The sequence below is a fragment of the Gossypium arboreum genome, chromosome 6, assembly GCF_025698485.1.
Source record: "Gossypium arboreum isolate Shixiya-1 chromosome 6, ASM2569848v2, whole genome shotgun sequence".
Lineage (NCBI taxonomy): Eukaryota > Viridiplantae > Streptophyta > Magnoliopsida > Malvales > Malvaceae > Gossypium > Gossypium arboreum.
Genome location: NC_069075.1, coordinates 10,325,667 through 10,333,643, shown reverse-complemented (window position 1 = coordinate 10,333,643; position 7,977 = coordinate 10,325,667). Strand labels below are relative to the sequence as shown.

Here is a 7,977-nt window from a genome sequence, read left to right as displayed (position 1 = left end):
AGGCACAGGGAGGAAGGAAGGAATTACTCGAAGAAAGCCGATTGTTCCATCTCAAAAGCCGGATTCATCATTAAGACTGAAGATCTCCCCTTAATTTCCCTTCAGGAGTTTTGAGTTTTCTGTATGCTTTGTATTCATTATTTTTCTGAGATGTTTTCCTTTTTAGTTATGAACTAAATCCCCTAAATACCTAAGGGGAATGAAACCTGAGACGAATCTTGTTATTATTTTCTGAATTGTATGATAAATATTTAACTTGTTCTTAATTCTTGTTTTGATATCCCAGGATACTGATTCAAGATAAGCTCTTATTCAGAGGAGGAATAGATCCTGTCTAAGAGTACATTTGTCATAATTAAGCGGAGTTGATTGCGCGCCTAGAGATAGGGTGACAAGATTTTGTTAGATTAGGGTGAAACCTAGTAAGGGGATCCATAGATCGAGTTAATGCAACCCTAGAGTGTTAATTAGAGAAAAGTCTCAATTATTCAATCTAGGGATTAGACGTTATTAGTCTTGAATAGGGATAATAACATAACTTAGGGATCTCTACGAAACAAGTTGAATGAATAAATCGTCTGATTCGAAACCAGAATAACAAGTAAAGTCTTGGTGGATTTTTCCTTAGGTATTGTCTTAATTCAATAATTTTCCAAAAGTAATTCCCTAATTCTACTTTCTATGAATTCTTAGTTTCGATAATTAGTTAGTTAAAACAAAACCCCATTATTCTTAGGCTAGATAATAAAAAGACAGTCATTACTAGTACTTTTAGTTCCTTTGGGTTCGACAATCCGGCCTTGTTAAAACTATACTTTTATTCGATAGGTACACTTGCCTACATCGTCATAATAGTTAGTTCTGAGAACGATTAATTTTAAGTATTTAAAACCTGTCACATGAAAATTGCGATCAAGTTTTTGGCACCGTTGTTGGGGAACTAAGATATTAGGAACGCTTAATTTTTATTACTTTAGCCATTTGTTTTTCTTGCAATTTAATTTAATTTAATTTATTATTATTTATTAATTTACTTTTTCTTTCTCTTGGCAGGTTTGTATAGTTTATGACAAGAACAAACCCGTCAGGACCACTACTTTTTGACGAAGAAATAGATCGCACAGTTCGCAGAAACCAAAGAGAAATAAGGCAAAGCTTAAGATACACAGAGAACAAGCAAGAGGACGAGACTCAACCCCCAACCGAAGAGATGGCTGAAAACCAAGACAATCAGCTACCTTCTACAATTACGGTTAATCAAAATCCTTTTCCACACACTATGTATGATTATGCTAAACCTTCTTTAACAGGAATTGAATCAAGCATAGTTAGACCTGAAAATACTTTTGAACTGAAACCTAACACAATTCAAATGATACAATAGTTTGTTCAATTTGATGGTTTCCAAGATGAAGATCTCAACGCTCACTTAGCAAAATTTTTAGAACTATGCGATACATTTAAAATCAATGGCATTTCTGATGATGCCATACGTCTTCGGTTGTTTCCCTTTTCATTGATGAACAAAGCTAAACAGTGGTTGAACTCGTTACCATGAGGTTCAATCACTACTTGCGAACAAATGACCGAAAAATTTCTATTAAAATATTTCCCGCTGGCTAAAATGACCAAATTAAGTAATGATATCTCTTTGTTTGTGCAGATGCACTTAGAAACTCTTTACGATGCATGGGAGAGATACAAGGACTTACTGAGAAGGTGCCTTCACCATGGGTTACCGCTTTGGCTACAGGTTCAAACGTTCCATAATGGCTTGAATCCTTCGACTCAGCAAATGGTTGACACAGCTGCTGGCGAAACCATCAATAATAAAACACCTGAAGATGCTTATGAGTTTATAGAGGAGATGTCACTGAATAACTATCAGTGCCAAGTCATGAGGACAAAACCAATGAAAGCAGTCAGTGTTTATAACGTCGATTCAGTTACCATGCTCTCTAATTAGGTATCACTCTTGAATAAGAAAATTAATGGTTTTCTTAGTTCTTCACAGGTTCACCCAGTAATGTAGTGCTAAGCAAGTGGAGGTGGATCAAGCAATTCAGAATACCAACCTTATGGCCACAACATGGATAATGAGCAGTTAAATTACATGGGTAATAATCCTTGATCTCAAAACAATCCATATAATAACACTTATAATGCAGGTTGGAGGAATCACCCAAGTTTTTCATGGGGAGATCAAAGAAATCAGAGACCACCCCCAGATTACCAACAACCACCTTACCAATAAGAGAAGAAGCTGGACCTTGAAGAGATGTTGTCTAAATTTATCTCAGTGTCAGAAACCCGTTTCTAGAACACTGAGGCAGCACTTAAAAATCAACAAGCATCGATCCAAGGGCTCGAAACTCAGATAGGCCAACCGTCCAAACTAATCTCTGAACGACCACAAGGTAGTTTGCCAAGTAATACTGAACCCAACCCAAGCGAACAACTCAACGCAATTAATATTCAAGATGACGAAGGAGTCGTTGAGCCTGAGCCAAAACCGAGACAAGAAATTGTGGTAGGCAGAGGTCAAGGTGAGATAGGTCATAATAAAAACAAACTAGTGAATGTCGAATATAAACCTCGTGTTCCATACCCCAACACGACAAGGAAAGACCGCTTAGATTAGCAATTTGGTAAATTCCTTAAACTCTTAAAAAAATTACATATTAACTTACTATTTATTGAAGCCCTACCGCAGATGCCAAACGCAATAAAATTTTTAAAGGAGCTTTTAGCAAATAAATGGAAGTTGGACGAGGCGTCGCATGTGGAGCTAAACGTAGTTTGCTCAGCTATTCTACAACATAAACTACCCAGCAAACTAAAAGATCCAGGGAGTTTTACAATTCCTTCCTTAATTGGTAGTTTAGATGTTAATAATGCATTAGCTGATTTAGGGGCTAGTATTAACGTCATGCCCTACAAAATGTTTAAACAATTAGGTCTTGGGAAACCCAAACAGACTAGGATGAGCATTCAATTAGTATATAAAACTATAAGATTTCCTAGGGGTATTATTGAAGATGTGCTAGTTAAAATCGATAAATTTATATTTCCAGATGACTTTATTATTCTAGACATAGAGGAGGATAGCAACAATCCTTTAATTCTAGGAAGGACCTTTTTAGCAACTGCTAAAACAATTATTGATGTTGGCATAGGTGAGCTCACACATTATGTGGGAGACGAAACAATCACCCTTCAAGCTCGCAATTTTGGCAACACATCGGAAATTGAAGGTGATCATCTAAACCATTCTACTAAAACTGACCATATGATACAACCCACTTTGCAGGAGATAAGTCTGAAGAAAGTACATGAGCCATTCTCAAACAATAGTATAGGACCTATTCATGAAGAATGAAGGCTAAAAATCGAGGAGCTAGATGAATCGCGGATGCATAAACCGAGAATGCCCGATAAACTGAAACTACGACAGAACGAGCTCAATACCTTTCCAAATCAACTTAAGGTTGGAGATAAAGTTTTATTAGATGCCACAGATCCTTACATTGTCACTACCAAACCAAATGAAGAAATCCCTCTTACGGTACTTAGATTTTCCCATTAGGTACAGTTAAGGTGAGTCATCCCAAGTTTGGAACTTTTAAGGTAAACAACACCCGTCTAAAACCTTATTTTGATGAGAATGATAGCAGGAATGAGGAGTATAACCTCCTTGAACCACCATGACCATTCAATGGAGAGGTAAGTCGAGCTTAGACTATAAATAAGCGCTTCTCGGGAGGCAACCTGAGCACTAACTGTATTAACTTCTTTAAAATTTAGTCTTCAACACCTAACTTACTAACAGAGCTCTTGAATACAGGTTTTCCAAAGAGACACGGCCAAGCACATGGGCGTGCTCAGGGCCATGTGAAAATAGGGAAAAGATTTTCCTAACCACGGGCTATGATAAAATGCCACAGCCATGCGACATGACCGCGGTCAAAACTGCCAAAACAACATGTGTGTGCGACACGCCCGTATGGAAGAACCGTGGGTGAACCTGTTAAAATAGCACGGGCGTGTGACACATCAATGTCTAGTACCCGTGGTCGAACCTGTTAAATTAACACGAGCGTGGACCTACAAACACGGGAGTGGGAGAAGCGAACAATCATGGCCTTGTGCACTTACACGCCCAAGGAACACGAGCGTGGACTAAACGCCAGACGCGCCCAAAATTAGAATTCACGAATCACATGGGCAAAAATTAGGGAACACGGGCGTGTTCCCTCACCGTGTGCCCCAAAATGTATAAATAGGCTGCACTATTCATTGTCTTCTTCACCCAAAAACCCTAACCCTAGCCGCTGCAAATCCACACGCCCTCTCCACCACACCCGTACGCCACTTCCAACTTCATTTCTGACGCTTATTCTTCTATTTTCAGCGTACCATGTCATCTTCACGTGGTAAAAAGGCCGCTATCCCTACTTCAAAGAAAAGGAAGGGAGCGTCATCTTCCTCGGGTCCAACCGCAGAAGTTCGTCACCCTTTCCTGAGGTTCCCCATCAGGCCCCAAGAAGAACTATTCCAAATACTCTGGGCCCGACCTTTAATTGCGGGCCGCTGCATCGACTGGGCTGTGGTGGAACAAGTTCAATTGGCTGATACGATTCGGGCCCTCCTAACCACCGACTCTTGGGAGTTGTTCTTTGGGATCATCGAGCCAACACACCTCAAGATTATGATGAAACTATGCTTAACGTTCCATCTTCAAACCGTAATGACGAACTACGATGATCCCGGCACGGTCTAATTTTGCCTAGATGGATTAGTCCACCAGCTCAGTGTCCCAGAATTTGGTACTGAACTGGGTTTATATGCGAAGAAATTCAAGGAGGAGAATGACTTAGATACGCTCAACCGCCACATCCATCGTTCTCCTTCCCGGTACAGGGACGTATTAGTACCAGGTGGGGCCACCTACAATCCTAGCCGCTCCAAGGCATCGTCTCTCTCTCCATCTCTGAGGTACCTTCACGCCATTTTGGCTCACATGATTACAGGAAGGCGAGAAAGTACTGGCTCGTCAACACTCACGACGCCTACTTTCTATGGCGTATGTCACACGGGCACGTCATCGACCTTGCATATTTCATTGCCCTCGCCATTCAAAACCAGACGGAGCGGTATAGGAAGGGGGTCATCTCTATTGGCCCCTATGTTACTTGGTTGGCTCGACATTTCGAGCTCCTCAGCACCGCGACACAAGAATCATCCCTAACCCTTATTGGCCAGATGTCTCCACAAGGCATTTCGAGAATGCTTAGCATGAGGATGATCGAAAAGCACCGAGGAACCTACCCTTCTCTATATCGTCTCACCCAATCTACCAAGGAGGAGGCCTCTGAGGACATTTCTGATGATGTCCCTCCACAGCACGAGGACCCACAGTCTTAGCCACCACCACCCTCTCGTCCAGTTCATGCGGCGGCTTCATATGCTGACATTTTTGAGTGCCTCACTTGATTCGAGCAGCAGTGTTTTCAACGATTTGACAACATTGATGCTACTCTACAGCAGATTTGTCAGCACCTCCACATCTCATCGCCAGTCCCACCTCGCGAACCATCCAGTGATGAAGATGTTTAAAAACATTTTTTATTATTTTATGTTTTTAATTTTTATTAAAACTTATTTTTTATTAGATTTTAGAATTTTATGTAATATTTATCAATATCGGTTATTTCATTCAGAGTAATTATTCTTATTTATACCCCCTAAAAAGTTCTTGATTCTGTCACAGTTATATAGAGCTCCTAAGCTCATCATTACATAGGAACTAAAAACTCTACCAGGAACGGTTCTCTACGATTGCCATGTCCTGCTCGCTCACGACCATAGCTACCACTAGATATAATATTCTTTTGGCGCAGGACTTATGGACTAATGAACCTCTACCACCGCCAGAGTATCTTCTTCCACCCTCACGCCGATTATTCTTCGAAACTCCAGCTCAAGGAAACTCGTTCATCACTCAGGAAGTTTCACTTCTGTGCCTATCTTATTTTGACATTCTTGGCTCTATATCTATCTTTGTACATTGAGGGCAATGTACATCTTAAGTGTTGGGGGTATTCATTTCCCTATCAGAAAAATCCATGAATGATTGTCTTGTTCTCTTGAAAAGCTCTCATATCATATTTAGGATAAATTTTGATTGATTTATGATTTTGATTGATATATCCTAAATTAAAACATAGGCATTTATGCATTGATTGTTTAAACTTTAAGACATTAGAGAATCAAGCATGATAAGTTGATTTTTAAGAATTTAAAATTTTAGGTTGTCTTCCTCAAAGTTTAGGTATTACTTTGAAGTTGGAATTCACAAGTTTTTAAACATCAAAAAGCCATAATTTTTGTGAGATTTTTGAGCCTTTTGAGCATCTATTAATTCTTTCATGCTCAATTGAACTGTTATTCTAGAACTTGCTTGATTATTCATGTCAAGAGCACACCATTTGATTTGATATGTCAAAATGATTAAGGCACTTAGGATTAACCCACTCATGCCATAAAAAGCCTACCTCCACGATGAACCCTTAGTAAACCATCTTGAGCTTAACAACCTATTTCTTGTATTACCCTTAATATTAACCCTTAACCCATTATTGTTGAAATCCCCTAAATTAATTTGATCCTTTTTTTTGTCGAGATTTGAATTGAAATAGTTGCTCAGCTATGTCTTGTTCTTAATAGTTAGTTTATGTTATTTAAATTGTTTTAAGAAAAATGTATACATATTTTTAGTAGTAATCTTCTGAGCTAAAGAAGTTAAATTCCATATTCTGAGAGGAAGCTCTGTTGTACGCAACTAATGACTAGTCATTTTTCTAGTTAGGTAATTTTTCAATTCAATCTCGATTCTAACTTTTTCTTTCAGCTTGTGACCACATCCCCTAACCAAGCCTTATTACAACCATCTAAAGACCATTTGATTGATATATCATCTCAATTTATAGTGGTGGAGATTTGATTTTCATGCAAGCCTATGGTAATGGCTTTTCATTATTGACTATTGTGTGTTTCATTTATTGTCCTTAAACACCTCGAGTGATTTGAGTGAATCTTTAGTAAGGATGTGAAACTCTGTGACATTTTGAATCAAAGGTAATTATTTAGATGAGGGGAGACACCTATATTTTCATGATAAAGTGCTCAACTTGGAATGATTGAAACTTTGATGTTCTTTCAGTTGAATTTTCAATGTATGATTACCTATGGATTATTTTGAGATATTATCTATAGGAATTATAGGTTGAGAAGGGTTTATTGTGATTATGAGTTGAGAATTTTGCTTGAGGATAAGCAAATGCTTAAGTGTGGGGATATTTGATAAACCGTAATTTATACATATTTTTACCCCATGCTTAACACGTTTTATGGATGATTTTCCCTTAGAATTGGTGAATTCGATGCTTCTAATGCCTTAATTTCATGTTTTATACTTAGGAAAGCATAGGAGAGTGAAAGGAACGAGAAACGGGTCAAAAACGGAGAAAATGGGCCAAAGTACGAATTCAACACGGCCTAGACCTCCACACGCCGGCAGACCACACGACTTTGTCAATTTAGCAGAATCAAAGCACGACTTACACGGGCGTGTCCCTGTCGAGCCCAAGTTGAGCCCAATTCAGAAAAGGCTAATTTTGAGGGTTCTTAGGCATTCAAAGCCTATAAATACACCCTAGAGGAGGAAGAAAAAGGGGAGGCACAGGGAGGAAGGAAGGAATTACTCGAAGAAAGCCGATTGTTCCATCTCAGAAGCTGGATTCATCATCAAGACTGAAGATCTCCCCTCAATTTCCCTTCAGGAGTTTTGGGTTTCCACTATGTTCTGTATTTGTTATTCTTCTGAGATGTTTTCCTTTTTAGTTATGAACTAAATCCCTTAAATACCTAAGGGGAATGAAACCTAAGACGAATCTCGTTATTATTTTCTGAATTGTA

General features: G+C 38.9%; 1 non-coding gene across 1 annotated transcript; it reads right to left on the bottom strand.

Annotated features, from left to right (window-relative positions):
* Positions 1–1,630: 1,630 nt before the first annotated feature.
* Positions 1,631–1,737, bottom strand: LOC128294979 (small nucleolar RNA R71). The gene has a single exon (XR_008285286.1). It is a non-coding gene; the product is annotated as a small nucleolar RNA R71 (small nucleolar RNA).
* Between the last annotated feature and the right edge of the window lie 6,240 nt (positions 1,738–7,977).